Raw genomic sequence first — 12,183 nt, forward strand, 5'->3', positions numbered from 1 at the left:
CTGCAACGTAGTGAAGTGACGAAATCTGCTCTCTCTGTGACTCATCCCACATTCAATTAGTGCGGACTAATCAGGTGCGATTGTGCTGCTCAAATTAAGAGACAGTATCAAATTGGCGTGGTGCATCCAATATTGTTTCCTGACACACCTATCAATACAAGTGTGCTTAGTGAAAGAGCGTGACTTCTTTACCGCTCGCTACCATGGAATATAGATGCGTGGTTAAGCAACATTCATATCCTTAAAAGTGAAAAGGAATACCGACGTGCTATTGCTTCAACATGATCCAAACATGACAATACATAACAAACACTACATGTAACACACAGTATAAATAAATCGTGCTTACTCCTAATCAGGGATCATTAGGCTGCACGGGATTTGAGGGAAGGGAGGCCACGGTAGAAGAAACATATTCTGTAAATGCAAAGGGATAAGCTTAGTACCCGATGGTGTGCTCGCCGGTATGTGAAAGCTTCTCAATGGGAAATGGAGGAGATCGCGTTTCGTTTCCGAAAAGCCATGGTCTACTTACAGTTTCTGGGGTTAGTTAGGCCGTATACCTATTTTACCCCTCCATGCGCCCGTTAGGAACCAAATGCAGAGCCGAAGTTAAAGGCAGCCGCCATCGGAGTCGGGGTGGGCGTGGTCTCTGTAGCGTGACGACGTCACGTGTTCCCTCAGAGTGCGTATGGAAGCCTGTGGGGCACAGGCGGGGGTAACTATGGAAACGTGTTAGCGTTTCGGATTCTTCAAAGTTACGGGGAAAAAAACCAACAAATAGAATGAAAAGGAGCGGTTGTTAAGAACTATAGGGAAAAGGTGCAGATGGCACGCAAAGGAGTACGTTTTTTGAATAATAAGATCAAAACCACGATGTAAAAGGTGACATGTCTAGTGTGAAAACATAGGTAGAATGACACAAGTAATACATGTCTCAGTGACATTAGGAAGTGTATGATAGCTATAGGGTAGATACCTAACCTCCTAATCAGAGTAAAAGAATAGAACAAATGGGATAAGGGTCAAGAGGTATAGCCCATGAGATCAGAGGGCAGGATATTAATCCGTGAGCAGGAAGTCTCATAAAGTTCTCAAGAGGGCCAGTCATTAGAGAACATTCGCCCATGGTATATTATCATTTAGACCATTTATATGTGTGGATAGTCTGTACACCCATCTTTGCTCTTTCTCATACAGGCATTTCTGTCATACCCTTCCTAATGTCACTGAGACATGTATTACTTGTGTCATTCTACCTATGTTTTCACACTAGACATGCCACCTTTTACATTGTGGTTTTGATCTTAATATTCAAAAAACTTACTCCTTCGCGTGCCATCTGCACCTTTTCCCTATAGTTCTTAACAACCGCTCCTTTTCATTCTATTTGTTGTTTTTTTCCCCGTAACTTTGAAGAACCCGAAACGCTAACACGTTTCCATAGTTACCCCCGCCTTTGCCCCACAGGCTTCCGTAGGCACTCTGAGGGAACACGTGACGTCGTCACGCTACAGAGACCACGCCCACCCCGACTCCGATGGCGGCTGCCTTTAACTTTGGCTCTGCATTTGGTTCCTAACGGGCGCATGGAGGGGTAAAATAGGTATACGGCCTAACTAACCACAGAAACTGTAAGTAGACCATGGCCTTTCGGAAACGAAACGCGATCTCCTCCATTTCCCATTGAGAAGCTTTCACGTACGGCGAGCACACCATCGGGTACTAAGCTTATCCCTTTTCATTTACAGAATATGTTTCTTCTACCGAAGCCTCCCTTCCCTCTAATCCCGTGCAGCCTAATTACCCCTGATTAGGAGTAAGCACGAATTATTTATACTGTGTGTTACATGTAGTGTTTGTTATGTGTTGTCATGTTTGGATCATGTTGAAGCAATAGCACGTCGGTATTCCTTTTCACTTTTAAGGATATGAATGTTGCTTAAACACGCACCTATATTCCATGATAGCGAGCGGTAAACAAGTCACGCTCTTTCACTAAGCACACTTATATTGACAGGTGTGTCAGGAAACAATATTGGATGCACCACGCCAATTTGATACTGTCTCTTAATTTGAGCAGCACAATCGCACCTGATTAGTCCGCACTAATTGAATGTGGGATGAGTCACAGAGAGAGCAGATTTTGTCACTTCATTACGTTGCAGGCACGTAACGAGTTTTTGTGACTTATACATTCTCTTTCTTTACAGGTTTTTTTGCTACTAACGTAACTACTCCCGGGTTACTTTTTTCTTGTCCTGTAACTAATTTTGTTAACAGGGAACAAAGGATTGCATGTATGGCAGGGCGTTAGTGTACCCTGACCACCATTTCCTTTCTGGTCCTGAAGAAAAACCGGCAATATCCATTCGGTTTGAAACATGTAGACCTTGCACATATATGACAGATACACTTGGTCATAATTAAACCTTTATTGTATCGACACACACTGTTTTTATCATTGTCCAGTAGTCTTAAGAATAAAATTTTCACATATAAGCCATACCAGGACAATTTTTAACTCACATACTTTTTTTCTTGCATTCATCACTCACATACCCGCTCCACTGTATTCCAGGTGTCGCAGCACACCTTGATGGCAATCGGCTGTCAAGGTGGCCCCGATGATGAAGCATGTCACCAACCAGGTCGGTGAGTGAGGGGTTTATTAAAATCAAAGAAGGACTTTCTTCTTTTTCTCGTTAGAATTTCATCCCACCAAAAATCGCCATCTGAGCCTTTTTTATGGTGGTACTCCTCCTTTTTTGTTATATAGATACCTAGCCTAGGGGATCAGGAGTACTCTTCCATCCACTGAGGTGGATAAAAATCCCTTTACTCTCTCCCTTTGTTTATTGTATGTCCACTTGTACTTGGCCTGTGGAACTCATTCCAATGAATTAGTTGGCTCAATCATGAGCTCTGCCGTGCACCTTAATCTTGGAAAATGGCATGCATCTGTAATCTGTAACCTCTGTCGATGCACCTTAATCCAGATCAGGAGCTCACCACTAATCACTCCTGACTTTCCACCACTGGAAAGGAATTTGTGCTAAAGAGACGTACTGGGCTAGGACTGGATTTAAAGAGAACTAGCAAAACTGTGCCATGCTGCTGTACTAGTAAAAACAATGGAAGCAGGGTAAGTATCTTTCACCATATTGGCCCTGATTATAGATTGATAGATTGTACATTACTTGGGTAACAGTTAAATCACTTGCACTTGTATACAATGCAATTAGGACTAAAATCCCATGGTATAGCGAATTACTGCATCGGACTGACATTCCCGGTCATAAAAACTCACAGAATTTGCCATTTCACAGGATTTTAATGCACACACTTACCACCTGCTCTGATCAGGAGGCAAATGTGTATGTAGGCCTGAGGGGGATAAAAGAAGGTATTGGGGAGGAGGCGGGTGAAAAGGAAAGTAATTTCTATCAGGTGGAAACATTATGTTTTCCTCAGCCAAAAACAACCCCCAAAAAACAGGAATGAAACTTGGCTACAGATTTAAGAAAAGGAGAGAATATATAGCAAACTAATGATGATTATACCGCCCTTATACCGAACATATTTCAAATAATGTGTAGTAAAAAATAATTCGCTGAGACAGTGATATATCAAAATTATTTGATCATTTTATTTCTATTTATTTATTTTTTGTCTTTTTTGGGGGGATTCTTTATCATTTTTATTTCACTTATTTTATAAAAGACATATATGATTCATATAAGTTAACATTCAGTGACATATAATACACATCTTAACAATAAAGACAATATCAACAAAAGAGTTTAACAATACAAAAACGTGCTATACGATATATTCAGTCGGTGGAAGATTTAGAAGAAGGCAATGCGGTAGAATGGAACACAACGCGTTTCGGCCAAAAGGCCTTCATCAGGTGACCGTCATTCGTATATTACATATAAACTGGTGTACAACATAAACTTCAAATTTTTCTGGTGGAGCGTTTAGTATTGATTTTCCCAAAGACAATTTGATTATCTTTAATTACTGCAGCTTATTTTTGGAATATATAGGAAACTGATATTTTTTCTTTTAGTGCCCCCTGTTGTCTGTAGATGTTCACGTAATAGAGTAAAGGGAATGAAGGTCAAAGAGAATTCAGTACATATTCTTCTTGGGTATATATCCACATGCTAACCTTAGTTCAAGTGAAGGAAATCGGTTCTTTTGATCAATAGATCTATCGTCCTCTGTTTTTCCCTTTTAGTTTAAGAATTCTGTTCTACTTCGTCGACTGGGGGAGCCGTCTATTTCTTTTATTTCCTTTCGTCTATTTGAAGAATCGTGTCCTTTCTCGTCAGTCTTACACAGATGTGAAATCTTCAATCCGGTGTCGACTCTTCGTATTATGGGGTCTGCTGGTTTTCACCTCCGAGTGTGCCGGCGCAAACCTTGGCTACTGCATGCACATTTTCCAGATGGAAAAAAGAGTCACATTCCCCTACACCTGGAAATACTGGGTGTGCTAAAACCTAACCACTCAGAATCACGTTGAACAGAATTTCTTTAGGAAATAGGGCTGTGCTTGACTCTTTGTCTCTTTTTTTCTTATTATCCAGAAATGTAATTCCCTACTGTTAGATTTGGGGGTCTCTAGTTGGCATAGTTAGGTACTTGTGACAAATAGGGACCCTTGCCTCTAGTCAGGGTAAGAGGGTACACTCCTAAAATAACCCCTGCTCACCCCCTTGGTAGCTTGGTACGAGCAGACAGGCTTATCTCAGAGACAGTGTGTCAAGCATTTGTGAACGCATACAGTAATCAAGTGATAACACTACAGATGGACACCACACAGGTTTTATATCAAAAATAAGTATTCTTTATATAGACTTATCACAAGACCACAAACGACAAAAATACACAATACTGTACTTAAAATGGTAGTCTTAGCTTAGTTCTCTTTAGTTCCTAAAATACGACAATATACTTTAAGATGAGACACGCAGGGCAACAAAAGTGTTTGAGGTACTGGGTTTTTCAGAACTGGTACTGATCCGGTAACCCAGCGGTGTCAGGGGCAACACCCAAAGACCTCGAGTACTTTCCTGATTCAGACCACAGAAACACAAGTCTTCTAGGTGAAGTCAAAGATCAAATTTATTGGCTGCAACCAAGTAACAAGTGTCCTAGAAGTACAACAACACGGTGTGTATATTCTCAGGAGACTGCTCCTTTTTACAGAGCCGGCCTTCTCTTTTTATACCCGATATTACACTTCAGGCAAAATTCTTGGTTTTACAATTCGACCATAAACATATTTTCACAATAAAGAAAAAGCAAAGTCATGATGGCAAGCCCATATTTTCGTTTGTCCAGTTCGTGATAGATTACCTGGCTAGGCCCAGAACTTCCATCAGATATCGACGAAACCCCAATAAAATCGGGCACCTCCTCCTTGTAAAACTAGCCATAAAGAAGAAACAGGGACAGGTGGGTATATGATAAAGCGTGGTTTGTATGCAGTAAATGGTTTATGACATGTTGTGCCTTGATGCTAATCTTGCTCGGCCACTGGGTTGGGGACTGCTCGAACAGGTTTGGCTGGAGGCAGTGAAGGCAGCTCGCCCAGGCCACAGAGGAGCCAGGAAAGGTGGACGTGTCCTTTGAGCTCGAATTCGGCCTTGGTCAATTGAATATGTAAGGGCAATCACAAGATGGATGCCGCTCACAAAATGGAACCCGAGGGTTCAAGACAGGAAGTATGATTTAGGGGTGTTCTCGTCACTCAATCGTGACGCAAATGCACAGTTATAATGTCCTAATCATTACCGGTCTGCCAATACCAAATTCGTCATGGTATGACGATATTTTCTGACACGAGTGTTGGGGCTTCGGTACCACATTATAGCAGGGTCCAAAATTCTCAGACCACAGACCCTCTTTTTGCCCTTATATAGGCAATAACTCATGCTAATCTGAGTCCAAATCTGTATTCATGAAGTCATGGAGATGCTGCTGTAGCATCATCCTGTTACTTAGCTCGTCCCTTGACACAGGCTTCCTTACACATGATGTGACACAGAGGCCACATATTGCAGGAGCGCACTGCACACACAGGCAGAACAGAAACAGGATGGCTAAGACCATTCCAATGAATATCAGAATTTTCCATCCCCAGGCAGATATCAGTTACCAGAACCACCCCAGCAAGGACCAGTCTCCTTTGTCCACATGAGATCTTGTGCAGTTTGGAGATCGCCTGGTATACTGGTATACTGTCGGAGCATTGTCAGGGATGAAAATGCAGCAACTGGATTGGATCACTTTACATACCCCACCACGGTCTGCAAGTATGACATCTAGGGCAACCCTATTCTGAAGAGTCATAAGGCGGTCCGACTGGAGCTCCGCAGTCAAGTTACTAAGGATACCAGCCGTTTCAATCACGGCGGATTCAACTACCCTCGTCAGTTGGCGAATGTTCCTGCTGTTCACCATAGGCCCCCAAAACAGCAGAAAACCTTTTGCGAAATCCCCAAACTCTTGTTCCGCAGTGTCGTCTTTACTCACGACACCCCTAACTGTCCTTGTCCTGTGGTAATCTGCCTCGGCCGTGTAAGTGGGCGGCAACAGGAAAAGATAACACATGTGCCCGAAAAGTCAGGGGGCAACCATGTATATGCTCTGTCGTGGCAGACGAAGTAGGTACCCTTAGCTGCTAAGAACGAAGGGGAGGTCTGAGACGAGAAAACGTAAGTCTCAGTACAAACACTCTTCCCTAACTGAGCTCTGGGGTTTTTTCCATTTCCCTGCAGACATAGGTGACCTTGATGGGGTACTATCCAGATTGGGGAGGATTTTTTTGCTTTCTGGCTCTCAGTTAAGGAAATCCCATATTTAGTTATGTTCCATCTACTGTAAGGCTCCAATTTGTCTCTGGGAATCGTCCTATATGTGTCAATATCCCTGCTCATGTTTCTGATTCCTGCTACTAGTGCCTTGTTGCTTGAATTTCTCCCTGCGGGACGCGGGGGATACGGTTCTATGGCAAACAGGAACATTGTCTGGAAAGCCCACAGAGAACCATAGTAACTAAATGACAGGACAAAATACGGGATACCCTTATCCGTAGTGTGTGGCATAAGTCCACATATCCAACAATTCGTTGTGTTCATCACAGACTGGTGCTGGTGTAGAAGCTGGACGAATGAGTTGTTTACAAATTCTAATCTTCTGGCAGACTCGTGTTCAGGTAGAGGGTGAAAGGAATGTGGGGAAACAGTAGGAGGAGGTGTGGGCTGAGTGTCGTGTACACATGTAACTCGAAAGGTGAACAAAGCATAGCCCACCAAAAACATCACTATGCTACACAACATTAAAATGCATATTATTAAAAATTGTTTTCTTGCCATCACAGTGCATATTTTCTTTTCAAAGTTCGCTGATCTGGCAGGTCTTTCCATCTTAGGAAACTCCATCCTCTAAGTTGCTGCCCGCGGTGGGAGATTGATTCTGCTAAGGAGTGCTTCTGTTCAGTCCAGGGTAACTCCCTTAGACCAACCAGAACTGTCGACCTAACCGTCTCCAGCTGCACTCCAAAGACTGTGGCAACCGCGACCCTAGCAGCAGAACCGGATGGCGGTTCGAAAATCAAAAATGAGCAAGTATCCCAGATGAGAGAGCTGCACAATCAAAAAAGAAAAAAAAACCTTTTTATTTGTCCTTTATCATAGGTCTTGGCCTCAAGTTATAGCGGTTTCGACCCGGTGCTGTATGGTCTTGAAACAATAGTTCAGGCTCAGTAGTGTCCAATTGCATTGACGGTGGCACTGATCCTTGCAGAATGTTATCTCTCTCCTTCTCTGTAGTAGTTCCTTTCAAACGTGCATCGCTGAAGGGTACAAATCGTGGCACAGATTCAGTCTCTGAGTCGGCGACACCCTCCTGGACCCACCGGTCATAGGGCAAGGACAGGGGGATCCGTTTACAATGGATCCCGTGGATCCAGTTCTTCTTTCCCTCCACATGAACGGCTGATCTTGTGGAAAGAAGGACGAGGGGTGGGCCGGTCCACCTGGGCTGTTCGTTCTTTGTTCGCTGAAAGTTTTTCACCAACACGTAAGATCCAGGATCGATAGGATGCCCTGGAGCTTCAGAGGCCTGAGGTAGACTGTCGTGGACCTGTTGGTGTAAAACACGCAATTTAGCCATCAATTCGTACAAGTAGTCAAGCAAAACAGGGTGCTCTATCTCACTGAACCTGGTGGGTCTGGGCACCCCTCATATGTTGGCCGGACGGCCGAAAACAATTTCATAGGGACTACGTTTCACTCTGGAATGCACGGTCATTCTGGTGGATAGGAGTGCTAAAGGCAGAGCGTCAGGCCATTTAAGACCAGTGCTCGCTTGAATCTTAGCTAGTTTTAGTTTCAGGGTGCCGTTGTAGCATTCTACTAATCCAGCTGATTGGGGGTGATTTGCAGCATGAAACTTCTGCCGGATGCCTAGCCCTTCACATACTTTCTTCATCACTTGACCCACAAATTCACTCCCATTATCACTCCAGACTATTCTCGGCATTCCAAATCTGGGGAAGAATTCTTTGACAAGGGCTTTTGCTGTGGACAAGGCAGTATTGTCCTTAAGGGGATATGCTTCTACCCATCTTGAGAAGGCACAGACCACAACGAGTACGTATTTTAAATTGTTGCACCTCTCCATGTGGATGAAATCTAGCTGCAAATCCTCAAACGGATACGTAGGAGGTGCAAAATGACCAGCTGGAGTTGGGGTTCCCCTACCAGGGTTGTTTTTCAGACACACCATACAATTCTTGACCACATTCTCTGCACATTTAGGGATTCCACTGTTCTGCCATACTGGAGCCAACAACTTACAGATCCTTTTTACACTGATGTGAGCCATTCCATGAGCCATTGTCACCACTGCCAGTACATACGCATCGGGTAGCAGCCATCTCTGATGCTCTAACAATTCGACCAACAACCATTCGCATCCAATCTACCCTTGCTTTCTCTCCATTCATTCACCTCTTTCTCAGTGGCTTCGGATTGAATAGACTTCACACTCTCAATCGTGTCTTCACACATACCAACATCACCAATCCATTTCGCAAGGCCTGCAACATACATTCGACTCATTACATTCCTTGCAGTTTCTTTCGCAACTTCATCTGCAAATGCATTCCCACGACCAACATCATCTTGAATCTTTTTGTGTGCACTGCATTTCACAATCGCAACTTGTAGCGGCAAGGTCAGTGACTCGAGCAGCTCATTCACTAGCTGACCATGCTGGATCTTTGCACCATGTGATGTCAAGAACCCACGTTCACGCCACAATCGTCCAAAACTGTGAGCCACGCCAAAGGCGTACTGACTGTCAGTGTACACATTTACTTTCATTCCTTTTGACAACACACACGCTCTTGTAAGTGCAATCAATTCTGCTGCCTGAGCGGAGTTATGTGGAATACGTGCAGTTTCAACAATTGTATGCAAAGTGGTGACAGCATATGCTGCAGTCGTGTCACCATTCGGGAGCTTGAAGCATGAACCATCCACCCATAAGGTACCATCGCATTCAACAAGAGGAGTATCTTGGAGGTCTATTCTCCCTTTTGTTTCTTCTTCTGTTCTAAGAAAGCAATCGTGTTGTTCTTCAAAACCGTCTGCCTCAACTGGAATTGGCAACAATGTGGCTGGGTTTAGTGTGCTGCATCTTTTGATGTGCACATGGCTCGCTAACAAAGTTAGTTCGTAACCTGACAATCGAGCACTAGTTAAGTGCTGTGTCTTGGCTCTGTTCAATAATGTGTCCACTGCATGTGGAACCATGACCACTAACGTGTTATTCATCACTAAACCAGCGGACTGTCGAATCGAAACAGCTGCTGCTGCTGTTGCTCTTAAACAACTTGGCAATGCTTTAGCTACTGGATCCAAAGTCGACGAAAAATATGCACATGGACGCTGCTTGTCTCCAAACAATTGTGTCAACACTGATAATGTACAACCTTCTTGCTCATGGACATACAATGTAAAGGACTTACTGTAGTTGGGGGTACCCAACACAGGAGCTGAACATTATGCTGTGCGCAATTCAGAAAAACTTTTCTGGCACTCTTCAGACCAAGGCACAGGATTGGGTGTATCTTTACATGTTAATGCCACCAATGGTTTGGCCAGTAAAGAAAAATTTGGAATCCACTGTCTACAGTACGATGTAATACCCAAGAAAGCACGCACTTCTCTCTGTGTTTTTGGCACACTTAATTGTGCTATTGTCTGGATTCTTTCTGGGGTCAGTTTCCTTCCCTCCTTTGATAAGAGATGACCTAAGTAGGTCACTTCTTGTCGACAATATTGTAGTTTAGACAGGGACACTTTGTAATGCAGATCACACAAATGACGCAACAATGACAACGTGGCTTCTTTACATATTTCCTCAGAATCCGCAGCAATAAGCAAGTCATCAACATACTGAATGAGTGTAGCGCCTTGAGGTAAAACAATTGTATCAAGCTGTGTTTTTAGAGCTTGACTATATATTGATGGACTTTCACAGTAGCCCTGGGGAGCGCGTTTAAAGCGGAAGCTTCGTCCTCCTAAACTGAAGCCAAAAATATCCCTACTTTCTTCAGCAATTGGGATGCTGAAGAAAGCATTCTTCAAGTCAATTACCGAAAACCAGGTTGCAGAGGCTGGGATCGTAGTCAACAGGGCAGTAATGTCAGGAACAACTGGAAATTGTGGCACTACTATTTTATTCACCTCTCTAAGGTCAATCACAAACCTGTTCACAGGTGGCTGAGAGGGGTCAGTTCTTTTCAAAACAGGCAGAACAGGACTATTGCAAACATTGCCTCTTGTCTCTTCAATCACATCTTTTTCAATCAGATCATAAATGATCGCTAACAACGCTTTTTCACATTCACTAGAAATTTTGTATTGGGGAATTCTTGGCATCCTAACATTAACTTTCAATGTCACAACGTATGGTGGTATTTCCAAGAGACCCACATCGTTAGGACCAGTAGCCCAAAGAATATCAGGGAGAGACAGCAATTCTGTCGGAATGTTATCCCTCGACAAATACATTGGAGAAATCACTTTCTTACCTACTGTAAGTTGTACTCCCGAAGGAGAACAATACAAAGTCGCATACAATCTTTTTAACAGGTCCAATCCCAACAAGTTTTCACCACAACCTGTTGTTAGAGTGCTTCGAATTCACAAGGACCAACAGACAGGGACATAGGACATGAAATCGGGTTCCTAACCGGGGCGCCAGAAAAACCTACAGAAACATTCATTTCGCCAGACAAAGGTGCGCCAGGGAGTTTTGAGTGCATCATAGAACTCTTTGTGGCACCAGTATCCAACAGCAAAGGTTCTGGCACACCTGATGTAATCACCTCAACGTATGGTCCACTCTGATCTACTGGAACTGAAACAACTCCCTCTCTTTGTGTATGGCTGTCCTAGCAATCATTACCTTCCATATACTCATCTTCTGCATAGTAATCATCAGCGTAGTACTGAGCTGTCCTACCAGATGCGTTATTCTGCTGATCAAACCTATTCATAGAATTTTGAGGTGGAAAGGAGCGTGCATTCTGAGGGATGTTTCCGCGTCCTCCACCTCTAGGTGTTTGCTGAACACCTCTACCTCTTGTGTTTGACACACCATTTGCGCGCTGTAACAGAATAGGGCAACTATACTTAAAATGACCCTCTTCCTTGCAATACGAACACTGATTGGGACCCACAGGAACGCGTGGTTGAGTATACTCTACTCTTGGCTTTTGAAACTGTTGAGGTTGCCTATAATCATTCTGATAGTTATTCTGACCGACATTATTCTGGCCACTACCACCACGTGGCGAATATGCTTGCTGTAACAGGACCTTCGTTTTCAACTCTTTAGTTTTCTTTTCTGCTCTATCTTTCTCATCTTTGTCTCTATTTTCATAATACTGCGCGGTAGCCAATATCTGTGCTGAAGAAAAAACTGCCCATGAACTCTCTGAATCCTTCAACCTTTTACACAAATCTGGAAGTAGATTGTGCACGAATTTATCGACGAACAGTTGCTGACCACCTTCTGTGCTCATATCTTGACCACTGTGGTCGACAAACCTTTCTTCAAACCTGGTAAAGAAATCAGACACCGTTTCATCTT

The sequence above is a fragment of the Lissotriton vulgaris genome, chromosome 2_1 (assembly GCF_964263255.1).
Source record: "Lissotriton vulgaris chromosome 2_1, aLisVul1.2, whole genome shotgun sequence".
Classification (NCBI taxonomy): Eukaryota; Metazoa; Chordata; class Amphibia; order Caudata; family Salamandridae; genus Lissotriton; species Lissotriton vulgaris.